At 47.2% G+C, this 12,948-nt stretch overlaps 1 protein-coding gene across 1 annotated transcript in view; it reads right to left on the reverse strand.

Moving 5' to 3' along the window:
• Positions 1-12,948, reverse strand: part of LOC147733673 (transient receptor potential cation channel subfamily M member 7-like) — a 1,613,265-nt gene that overhangs the window by 1,246,453 nt on the left and 353,864 nt on the right. The window lies entirely within an intron of this gene.

Here is a 12,948-nt window from a genome sequence, read left to right on the forward strand (position 1 = left end):
GGTTCAAGGCGCTTTGATATTGAGCGGGGCACAAGACAGGGTTGCCCACTATCCCCTCTTCTCTTTGCACTCTACATGGAGCCCTTTGCCCAGAGAGTGAGGCAGAATCCGGATGCGATCGGGGTGCGGATGGGAGGGTACATCCACACGGTTAGCCTATATGCGGACAATGTCATTTTCACGCTAGAGGACCCGAGGCGGGCCTTACCCGCATGTATGGCGGAGTTCGAAGCTTTCGCGGAAACAGCTTGGTTTTCGAATGAATGAAGGGAAATCTACTGCATTGGATATCTCCCTGGCGCCTGCGACGAGACAGGACCTGCAGAGGCGTTTCCCGCTTCACTGGTCACGGCACCACGTGCCATACCTGGGTATCCTATTAGCACCCACGTTACAGGCGATGGTGGCGGCTAATTATGAGGTGTTAGGCAAGAAAGTTACTGAGGAGTTGGGGAGATGGAGCAGGGGGACGATATCCTGGCTCGGTAGGATAGCAGCAATTAAGATGACAGTCTTACCCCAAATTCTGTATTTATTCCGTGCGCTTCTGCTGCAGCCACCTCAGGGTTGGATACGGCGGATGCAGACCGACTTGTCCCGCTTTGTTTGGCAAGGCCGTAAACCCCGAATGAAAAGGACGCTGACGACTCTGGCGCCGAAGGCGGGTGGGCTGGGGGTCCCTGATCTTCAAAAGTATTTCCAGGCGTCGCAGCTAAGGTATCTGGTGGAATGGAGCAGGTGGGAGTAAGATAAGCACTGGCTCTTCCAGGATCAGGCGGTGGCGGGCCGGCCCCTGCAAGAAATACCGTTCCTGCGCAGACAGCACCGCCCCCGAACCTTTACCCATCCCATATCACGCGGGTGCCACTGCGGATTTGGGACGGCACTTGCAGGCCTTTTGGCCTCACCACATTCCCTTCACCGTTCACGCCCATTGTGGACAACCCGGACTTCACACCAGGGACTGAACCGGGAGCCTATGCACACTGGCGGGGGAGGGGATGCAGAGCACTCTTTCATGTATACGGTGAGGGGGGAGTCCTCCCCTTTGAGACTCTCAAAGAGACTTACCAACTGACCGAGGTAGATAGGATGAAGTATTGGCAGGTTGGGCACTGGGCCCTGCAGCCACAGGTGCGGGAGTCGGCAGACAGGAACCTGATGCCTTATGAACGGTGGCTGGTGACACGTAAGTCGGACGCTAAACTAATATCTGATCTGTATAAAATGCTGCAACCACCGCCCTCTCATCTCTATAACCCCGGTAGGGAGAGGTGGGACAGAGAATTGGGGAGAACACTTAGCCACAAGGAATGGGAGCAAATCTCGTACAGGGCACGACATTCTGCTTATCATGTAGGACTCACCGAAACCTTCACCAAGGTCTCTACATATTGGTACCGCACTCCGGAGCGCCTACATGAAATGAACCGCCTCCTAGACACTGCATGTTGGCGTAATTGCGGGCAAGTTGGCACAGTGACACATATTTTATGGGACTGCCCACTGCTACAGGATTACTGGACAGAGGTGATCAATGAGATAGATGCGTGTTTTGGTATCGAGCTGCCCCGCCTCCCCGCCTACACCCTATTGGGGCTCCCCAATGACTTAATGTACCCACTGAAATCCAGGAGGGGGAGGCACATTGCTATTGCGCTGGGCTCAGCGATCCAGAACATTTTAATACACTGGCGTACTCCCACCATCCCCTCCATTAAGGGTTGGCTACATAGGCTGTGGCATGTCCTTGGAATGGAAAAAATATCACTTACACGACTGGGGAAGTAGATCAATTCCAAGAGCTGTGGCTACCCTTCCACACATTGCTGGCCACTGAATTCAGGGAGCTTACCTGCCAGAGATACTTGAGACTTCTGAGACTCACACCACCGATACAGTGAATGGACAGACTGGAGAGGAGTAAACCTTACAAGTGCCAGAAGGGTTTCTGCGAGTAGGAGATGCGAGTGTCCGAGTTTTATCTGATGCAGCACCGGACGGGAGCGGGGTGGGAAAGGGAGTGGGGTGGACGGGGGGTTGTTGGGGTGTTTTGTTCTGTTGAAAGAGAAGTACAGCGGGGTTGTTATACGCTTATAGTCCAACGTACGAGTGCCCAATACTAACGAGACACCCAGGGCGGCTCTGACACGGCGGGGACTGTTGACCGCTATGGGTAGCTGCGGCCCTGGATGAAGCAATGACTCATTTTGTCGCGGATTGTCTTTAATCGCCTTTTCATTTATATCTTCACTGCTGTACTGTACTTAATAAAATACTTTAAACATAAAACTTTCCGCCTTGATGCTCTGATGTTTCAAGTGGGCGTTCGCCTTAGCCCGTTCCGTCAGCCAAACCCCTAGGTATGACTGGAATTGTTTGACACCGCCGTCTTAATTTGCAAATTGCCCATTTGACATTGTGCCTTCTTTTTCAGTTGGTAAGTCCCAAAAATAACGACCTTGGACTTTCCTTAATTTACTGTCAAGTTGTTGATGTTGTTAAAGCGATTTAGTGCATTTAGGGCTCTTTGTAGCCCCACCTTCGTGTGGTCCATTATGGCTATGTCGTCGGCATAATGGAGCACCGGCAGCCTCATGTTTCCTAGTCTTGGTGCTACTAGGCAAGCTCCTTTTAGGGCATCCCCCAGATCCGCCGTGTATAGGTCAAACAGGATGGGTGCCACCACACAGCCTGTCTTCAGCCAGTTCTCCGTGGTTATTTTTGGGGACACAGTGCTGGCACTGGTTTTAACCCGTACCCAAGTGTCTTCATATAGCGATCTTATTGCCTTCAGTAGGTTTGGTGGAATGCCCCTGTTTTCTACCTTCCACCATAGTCTTCTACAAACAACTTTATTGAAGGCTATGCTATAATCAATGGAGCAGCAGAAAAGTGGAGGGTGGTTCTTCAGGGTTGCCTTGGCTTATAAGTATGCTAGCGCCAATACATTGTCCATGCTTGATGCCTGTGACCTGAAGTCAGTCTGGTAAAAAGTCATGCTGCTATTCTCTTCCACCCACTTCTCTAAGTCCTATAATAGTAGGCGGGCATAGGCCTTGGCTTCGAGGTCATGTAAGGCGAGGAGCTTGTAATTTGATGGCTTTGAACTGTCTCCTTTTTAGGTCTTGCTGGCATTGCAGCGCGAAGCGCTGCCGCCAACGAGACTTATAGTCGCCGTGTTTGCCTCCAAGGGAGACAGACCTGGAGACAGACCTGTGCACGAGCCGATTCTACTATGGGCACGAGCCAATTCAGGTCTGTGAACGCGCTTCACAGTGGAACAGCTTGTGCGCGTTAATTAATGCGCAGCACGTCAGACGCTGCAAGTAACAATTATCACAGCATGAGACACCACTTATCACAGCATGCCAACAGGCGCCCCAGGCTGCTGGAGCACTCAACTATAATTAATGCACAGATGAGTGCTCCAGCAGCGTTGGGCGCCTCTCAGCATGCTGTGATAATTATTACTTTGGGGACTCATGCTGTGATAATTCTATCCCCCTTGCCCTCTCTTCTCTCAGCCCTTCCTCTCGGTGTCAGTCTCTAGGTCACTCCCTCTCAATGCCCGGTCTATCTCCAACCCTCCTTCCTTAGTTCTTCCTTCCTTAGTTCCTCAACTTCTCACACGGACTACAACTCGCAGATACAAACTCACGAACCTGGGAAACCTGATATCTGTTGAAATGCCGAAAACTTCATGGCTTCTCTTGCAGTAGCATGAACGATGCTTCACTTTTGCTCCGTTGTTCAGAGAGACGACTGACGTCCTAAATATATATTGGAAAGTGTTTACATGTTCCCAATTAAAAATGGACGCTACGCTTAACATTGCTTCAGGGGGTGTTGCTGTGAAGTCCTTTCTCTAGTTCTTTAGTTCGCCTAGTCGCCTATGTTACCGTGTTTGTGTCAAGGAGTAAGTAGTAACACAGCGCTTACTACCAGAGACGAGACGAGACTTGAAAGTGAGAGAAGGGCAGAACACCGGACAGGTTAGTGCCGTCCTGGCATGTTTGTTAGCGGTATGTTTTTTAATATGATCTCCTTGGCGCACCCAGTGTGCGAGGCCAGCTGTCCGTTGTGCTCGCTTTTCTGCCCCCCCAACCCAACTTTGGGGGTGCAGGGACTGTATTCGCATAAACTAATAATTGATTGCGGAAACTGCACGTATGATGCTCGAGTCTCGCACTTTGAATGAAGCTCAACATAGAACAGTCTTCAGCTCTGCCAGTTTCAGTGGGGCAACGTTATAACTAATTTTTATAGCGCATATCTGTGAGTCTTCGCTTTTCACTTTAATCTTATATTTTGATTTCGCATCCTTAGTCTTAGTCACTTGTTTAGAGCAATGGATCCTGAAATCCAAAGGTATTTGTAAAAAAAACCTTGGGCTTTTGATAAATGATAGAAGTATGTCTCCGCATGCGATTCCTTGTATGAAGTCTCTGTTTTGTGTGTATGCCCCCGCCCCACCCCCATGTTGCTCGCTTTTCTGCCCCCATCCTCCAGTTGTGTGTGGGGGGGCTGTGTGTGAGGGGTGGGGGGCTGTGTGTGTGGGGGACTGTGTGTGTGGGGGGGCTGTGTGTGTGGGGGGGCTGTGTGTGTGTGGGGGGGGCTGTGTGTGTGGGGGGGGCTGTGTGTGTGGGGGGGCTGTGTGTGGGGGGGCAGTGTGTGTGTTGGGGGGCTGTGTGTGTGTGTTGGGGGACTGTGTGTGTATTGGGGGCTGTGTGTGCAGGGGGGGCTGTGTGTGTGGGGGGGCTGTGCGTGTGGGGGGGGGGCTGTGTGTGTGTGTTGGGGGCTGTGTGTGTGCTGGGGGCTGTGTCTGGCTGTGTGTGTGGGGCTCTGTGTGGGGGGCTGTGTGTGTGTGGGGGGCTGGCTCTGTGTGTGGGGGGCTGGCTCTGTGTGTGGGGGGAGAATGTCTCTGTGCGTGGGGGGGCTGGTTGTGTGTGTGTGTGTTGGGGGGCTGTGTGTGTGGGGGGGGGGCTGTGTCTGGCTGTGTGTGTGGGGCTCTGTGTGGGGGGCTGTGTGTGTGGGGGGGCTGGCTGTGTGTGGGGGGCTGGCTCTGTGTGTGTGGGGGGCTAGCTCTGTGTGTCTGTGTGTGGGGCTCTGTGTGTGTGTGTGGCTGTGTGTGTGTGGGGGGGTGCTCTGTGTGTGTGGGGGGGCTCTCTGTGTGTGGGGGGGCTCTCTGTGTCTGTGTGTGGGGGGGCTCTCTGTGTGTGGGGGGGCTCTCTGTGTCTGTGTGTGGGGGGGCTCACTGTGTGTGGGGCTCTGTGGGTGGGTGCAAATGCAATAGGTCTCGCGTTTGCTTGCGAGAGCTTAAGCTATTGACATTGTAAAATGACAATGCCATTTATTTGTCTGTTTTCAAAACCAACACATAAATAAAAAATGTGTCATTTACAATGCTAATAGCTCTAACTTTGGCAAAGGCGAGACCGTTGCATTGTAAATGCTTGTTTGAAAATAGGGACCAAGATGGAGCCATTCTAAGAATCGGGGTTTATGGCTGTCTGGAAAGTGTAGTTGTATAATGGAGTTAGCATTGCTGCTCAGAAATTGGGGGCCCTTTTGAAGACCAGTGCTGGAATCCCATTAGGCCAAAGAACAAACGGGGTCTTGACTCCTAACTCAGCTAGGCTGAGCCAAATTTAACTAGAAAAACAACACAAGGGCCAATGCTGAGGAATACTTCGAACAAGGGGGGCTGGGATATTTGAATTAAGCAAAAACCACCTGCTCAATATCTTTAGCAACGTGAAAAGATTTATTCTTTTTCAAGTATTTTTTCTTTGTTTGTTATGCAGTTTTTTAGTGCAAGGAGAAGCAACAATTTTTATATACAATATATACAACACTATGACAAGAAAATAGGCATTACCATACTTCAATCATACATGGCCGTCCAGTCATACAATAACACATTCATACACACAATAAAATGAACAATAAAGAACAGAAACAAATGGATCCACGTATCGGTCAACAATAAATTGGAAAGAATCCCTTTTGATTATGCAATTTTAAAGTCTTTTTAGTGAATTAACACCGAGAATGCATTTCTCTGGAGATTGGTGAAGGGACTTTGTTTTTGACACAGCACGTGAAGACCAGATACGGGGATGAAGTGGTCGACGCGTTTCAAACCCCACTCGTTATAGGGGTTCTCCTCAGGACCAAATGGTTCTGGAAAAATAATAAAGAAGGGTGCTTAGGGGAGGAATCCTTAACAGGCAAAATGAGAGACAAACACCCCGTGAATACAACAGCCTACCTTAACCTTCGAACCAAAAGTCATGAAAATCCAAAGGCGGCGAGTCAAGGAATTCGATAATAGAGTGCACGTAGTGGCTGTAACCAAAAGGACAAACGTGCTGGCTTTAGTAACATGCGTTTACTCCCATTCATTCAGTCTAACCTAATGTGCTGCTAGGCGGGGCTCTTACCTGGAGTTCGACCGGCTAATTGCTTGCCGTCGGGTCCATCCTTCTCCTTCGCTTCCGTGGGGAAGGTTTTTCTCGTTACTGAAAAGAAGTGAGGACAGGCAGTCAGTACTCGGTAACACTGATCGGGTGCACTGGCGCGTAAAGATGTAACAGACTGCCGCATTAGACTGGCAACATACCGATGAAAAGAAAGGCATCCGTCCTTGTTTCCGTAGTGCAAGTTGTGAAAAAAATCGCTGATGGCTGAGACTTGCACTTCCTGGTTTAAAAACCCCCAAGTATTTATGGGACTTGTAGTTTGGTGAGTTAGACCAAGTCGAAAAACGGCAGGAGGGCATGTCAACTGAGGGTTTGGCTAAAGCAATTTAGATGTTGGTTTTATATATTTCAGAAATCTCATTCAAGCCTTTTAGGGCTGTGTTAAATTTCATTATTAGTAGAGCCTCACGTTGAGACAGTTTCGCGTCCAAATCTCCTCCCCTTGGGTCTTTATCAATCTTTGAAAGCACGGTCCATTTCAAGTCAGTCAGTTCATGTTTCATCCTAGCCCAATGATTGACCAATGGGGCATTTTCAACTCCTTTCCTGATCCTGGATTTGTGCTGAGTGATCCTACTTCTCACTTCTTGTGTGGTTTTACCAATATATACCAAAGGGCACGGGCACACAATGGCGTACACAACATTTTTGCTTTTGCAGTTTGTAAATGTGTCATGCTTCCAATGGATGTTGTCCACACTAAACGCAGAATCTTCGATTGTTTCATTACAACAGGTGCAAGTTCCGCACTTGTGATGGCCCTTGGTAGGAGGAAGTCCGAACAGGCTTTTCAATGTTGGTGCTTTTGCTTTCGGGAGGGCAGCTCTGACTATGTGATTGGCTATGCTCTTTTCTTTTTTGTACGCGGACAATGGAGGTGCCAAGAAATCCTCATGAAGGTCTTTTAATAGATGCCAGTTAGACAAGATCAATTTCTTGTATGGATTGGCTGCTGGGCAGAATGTGGTAACACAAACCAATCTTTTTAAGTCTTGTTTGACTTTCTTTTCCAGTAGTGTCTCTCTGGGAGTCCACCAAGCTCTTTTGAGGGAGTTCTTTAAAAGTTTTTTGGGGTAACCCCTTTGCATGAGGCGTTCTTTCAGATCGCCAGCATGTTTGAAGTATTACGCCTTTCCTGAGCAATTACGGCAAATCCAAAGAGCTTGGTGGACTCCCAGAGAGACACTACTGGAAAAGAAAGTCAAACAAGACTTAAAAAGATTGGTTTGTGTTACCACATTCTGCCCAGCAGCCAATCCATACAAGAAATTGATCTTGTCTAACTGGCATCTATTAAAAGACCTTCATGAGGATTTCTTGGCACCTCCATTGTTCGCGTACAAAAAAGAAAAGAGCATAGCCAATCACATAGTCAGAGCTGCCCTCCCGAAAGCAAAAGCACCAACATTGAAAAGCCTGTTCGGACTTCCTCCTACCAAGGGCCATCACAAGTGCGGAACTTGCACCTGTTGTAATGAAACAATCGAAGATTCTGCGTTTAGTGTTGACAACATCCATTGGAAGCATGACACATTTACAAACTGCAAAAGCAAAAATGTTGTGTACGCCATTGTGTGCCCGTGCCCTTTGGTATATATTGGTAAAACCACACAAGAAGTGAGAAGTAGGGTCACTCAGCACAAATCCAGGATCAGGAAAGGAGTTGAAAATGCCCCATTGGTCAATCATTGGGCTAGGATGAAACATGAACTGACTGACTTGAAATGGACCGTGCTTTCAAAGATTGATAAAGACCCAAGGGGAGGAGATTTGGACGCGAAACTGTCTCAACGTGAGGCTCTACTAATAATGAAATTTAACACAGCCCTAAAAGGCTTGAATGAGATTTCTGAAATATATAAAACCAACATCTAAATTGCTTTAGCCAAACCCTCAGTTGACATGCCCTCCTGCTTGTCCTTCTGCCGTTTTTCGACTTGGTCTAACTCACCAAACTACAAGTCCCATAAATACTTGGGGGTTTTTAAACCAGGAAGTGCAAGTCTCAGCCATCAGCGATTTTTTTCACAACTTGCACTACGGAAACAAGGACTGATGCCTTTCTTTTCATCGGTATGTTGCCAGTCTAATGCGGCCGTCTGTTACATCTTTACGCGCCAGTGCACCCGATCAGTGTTACCGAGTACTGACTGCCTGTCCTCACTTCTTTTCAGTAACAAGAAAAACCTTCCCCACGGAACAGAATGGAGAAGGATGGACCCGACGGCAAGCAATTAGCCGGTCGAACTCCAGGTAAGAGCCCCGCCTAGCAGCACATTAGGTTAGACTGAATGAATGGAAGTAAACGCATGTTACTAAAGCCAGCACGTTTGTCCTTTTGGTTACAGCCACTACGTGCACTCTATTATCGAATTCCTTGACTCGCCGCCTTTGGATTTTCATGACTTTTGGTTCGAAGGTTAAGGTAGGCTGTTGTATTCACGGGGTGTTTGTCTCTCATTTTGCCTGTTAAGGATTCCTCCCCTAAGCACCCTTCTTTATTATTTTTCCAGAACCATTTGGTCCTGAGGAGAACCCCTATAACGAGTGGGGTTTGAAACGCGTCGACCACTTCATCCCCGTATCTGGTCTTCACGTGCTGTGTCAAAAACAAAGTCCCTTCACCAATCTCCAGAGAAATGAATTCTCTGTGTTAATTCACTAAAAAGACTTTAAAATTGCATAATCAAAAGGGATTCTTTCCAACTTATTGTTGACCGATACGTGGATCCATTTGTTTCTGTTCTTTATTGTTCATTTTATTGTGTGTATGAATGTGTTATTGTATGACTGGACGGCCATGTATGATTGAAGTATGGTAATGCCTATTTTCTTGTCATTGTGTTGTATATATTGTATATAATAATTGTTGCTTCTCCTTGCACTAAAAAACTGCATAACAAACAAAGAAAAAATACTTGAAAAAGAATAAATCTTTTCACGTTGCTAAAGATATTGAGCAGGTGGTTCTTGCTTAATTCAAATTCCCAGCCCCCCTTGTTCGAAGTATTCCTCAGCATTGGCCCTTGTGTTGGAATCCCATTAGGGCCAGGGGCCCCAGTCGATCTTCATGATCTCTGCACAACCAAGGACCAGCACACCTCATCCGCAATTTGACTCCATATCGTCCGCTCAGAACACTACGCTCATCCTGTTCAGGAGATCTTGTTATACCCCGAACAAAAACAGTCCTATGGGGAGATAGAAGATTCCTGGTATCAGCCCCCAAATTGTGGAACACCTTGCCATCAACGATTAAAGCCAGTCCGTCCTTATGGTCTTTTCGTAAACAACTCAAGACTTGGCTTTCTAATCAATAGATCATCTACAGTTTCCATAGGGTAAATACTCAGATACTTAGCGCCGAGACGCCCATGGGCATTTGTATGCGCTTTACAAATATCAAAAATAAATAATAAATAAATAAGGTCCTGATGACCATTTGGGGATTTATCTGGGCTGGTGGTGTACAGTATGTTTCCACCAGAGTTCTGTTACCCACGGACCAGTTGCATTGGCTAGCAATCTTATCTCCTGGCTTAGTATTTGGTTGCCAGTCTTCCCCCCCCCCCCACCACTGGCCCCTTCTGCGCTATCTTTGTTTGAGGGGGTATTTGAGTAGAGCTGCTTAACATGGATCAGCTAATCCTTTTCTGCTACTCCGTTCTCTCTTGAGATTCCTCTACTACTCAGCTGGTTTATATGTCTCCACAGTTGCGCTGTGTTCTTCTGCTTAATCAGGGAGAAGACTTTGGGCCGTTCCCTTTCCATGGTGGCATTTTCATGTTCAAATATTTTCTTCCTTAGTGCTGCCCTCTATGAAACAACAGACGGTCCCTCCGATGGACCCCCCCCTTCTTTTCTTTTTTGCGAGGGCCTTACGCAGGAGCCGTTTGAAAGCTTGTATGTCTTTGTTTGGCCCTGTGCTGCCACTTCTTGGTTGCCCTTTGGGCCTAGGTGGATGTTGCTGGGAGTTACCAAGCTTTTCTTGTAGGTCCTCCACGGTATCTTTTCAGTCCTTTATGGGTGAGAAGCGATAAAGACAGACTACCTCCCTGTTTCTCATCCAGCCACGTCTGGGGGGTGTTCCCCATCTTATCCGACCATTTGATCCTCCTGAAGACACTATATTTTACATCCCCTCTTGACCCACTGATGGTTTGGTGGCAGAGACCTGACGGAATTGTCCTCTGAAAGACTGCTCTCAATGGCATGTGATTGCTTTCTGTCGTATCTTCAACTTCAAAGTCGTCCAATCTGGCCACCATTGCTCCGCTGGCCAGGATATAATCAATTCTTGAGATGTCTCTGAAGGTAGGTAGAGGATCCCATGAGTTTGAGTGAGCTTTTTTCAGTGCGTGAGTTGAGATCAGCTTGTGGTTGTTGAGGAAGTTGGACAAGGGTGCTGACCTGCTTGATCCCGGGAGGTGCGGGGGGGTTTGATTGTATCCAGATCCTTCAGGTTAAAGTCCTCCGCTATGTGAGATTTGTATTTGCACAAGAGGTCTTCTAGGTTACCCAACAATCCCTCCAACTTCTCTTTCATGGTGAACTGTGCCGGATTGATGTAACAGTTAATTATTAGTTAATTGTTAGAAGGGGCATTGGATGTAAGTTAAGGTCCAGGCCTCTGATGTGTAGAGCTTGCAAACCGGATGAGCTTAAATTGATAACTGTAGTTACGAGGACATTTTTGTGCTTTTTAAAGACTGATCGACCGCCGGCCTGACGGTCAAATAGATTCTTTTTTGTAGCTGGAGTAAAATGTTCGTAATACCCTGCCATTAGAGTGCTGGACAAGGCCCAGGTCTCTTGGAGACAGAGTATGTCGCCAGTTTTCCAGAAACTGCTTCAAATTTTAATTTCCACTGATTTGACTAATCCCTGCTATATTCCAGGAGATTAAAGTTAATTGCTGTTTGAGGAATGTTCTTCGCCTGGCCGCTCCCCTAACTGACAGGGTTTCTCTGCAGTTAGGAATACTGGTGCCCACCACTTGGGATTATGGGTGAGTTTGAAGAAAAGGGGACTGCAAAAATGTCCCGATGTTTATTTTGGCATGAGATCCTGATGCCCATTGGGACCCTGGAGGCTATCTGAGTTTTGCCCGGAGAGCTCAAACTATTTGTCGCATGCAGGATCGACCAAAGGGCCTTTCCCCTTTTATCCTGTGCCAAAACATGTTTGTATTTTGGGTGCAGCAATGTCTGGACATCGATGCCCCACTTGGCAACTTGCGTAGAGTTGTTCACAATGGCTTGTATTTTTATGTGATTTAAACCCACCACTGTTGAGTCACTGTGTGTGTCCCCATTCATGCTCAGGAATTTCACCCATACTATGTCACCCGTTTGTATCTGTTGTAGGGTGGCCAGATGTTTGAAGAGGCGGAGTATATTGCTCCTGTTCAAGTTGTTGTGCTGTCCCGCACTATGATACCTTGTGGTGAGGATCACCTCTTGGACCACTATTGGTGAGCCCGGGATTAGGGCCACTTTGCCCATTTGTGGGGCAGGCCCTGTAGAGATTGATCCTGAGCTTTGGCTTCCTTGTTTGGTCATAAAATGGCTTCTAGGATCCCACATTTACGGTACTGGCAGGTGTAGGATGGCTCTAATGTAAGTGAAGCACCTGATGACAAAGGGCAGGTTAAGAGTGCCAGATTTTGTTTATTACCTGGCTGCCCAGTTAGAATTTGCAGCAAGATGGTTGAACTGTAGGTATTGGACAGAAACAGGCAGTGTGCCATCCAAGAGTACCAGGCCACTGCTTTACAAGCAGTGGCCCAAGATCCAAGTCCTAGACTTGTGAGGGAAGCAGTAGGATACCATCAGAGGGTACTGTACAGGTCCTATTCTGGACAGCGCTGTTGGTCAATGATGTCTGCTAGCCTTTCCTTCACTGAAAGGCACTTTACACGCCCGCACTAAAGCCCCGGTAAGCAGCATCTCCACCCTGATACCCGGCACAGCCCAAATCACCTTATAGAAATGCATACCAAAAGATAAGATCTATTTGAATAATGGGAAAATCCAAATCATTTAATTAAGAAAAATATCAGTTTCACAAACGAATTGAAGACACCATAAAATATATAATTGTATCATAATTTTCTTAAAACAATGAATAAAATATATAAGGATTCTGCCACCTTATATCAAATAGAACTTATAATTTACATGGTATGTTCATGCTGTGTCATGAGTCGTTGAATTAGAATTTGGCACCATATTTAGGTGCCTACATTAATATCACTCCACCAGAACATAATAAATATATCAAGAGAGAAAATGGCGAGGGGTGGCAGTTGACTTTTGGAAGTGAGATTATGGGTCATAATGTCTTGGATGTAGAATTATTTTGTATAATCGTAAACAGATGTTAAGCTGCAAAGTGCAAGGCATACTCTTCTTAGCATTCTTTGGACTGAGTCTCCAGCAACTTGTGAACATGTTTGCGCCTT

The sequence above is a fragment of the Lissotriton vulgaris genome, chromosome 2_1 (genome assembly GCF_964263255.1).
Source record: "Lissotriton vulgaris chromosome 2_1, aLisVul1.2, whole genome shotgun sequence".
Classification (NCBI taxonomy): Eukaryota; Metazoa; Chordata; class Amphibia; order Caudata; family Salamandridae; genus Lissotriton; species Lissotriton vulgaris.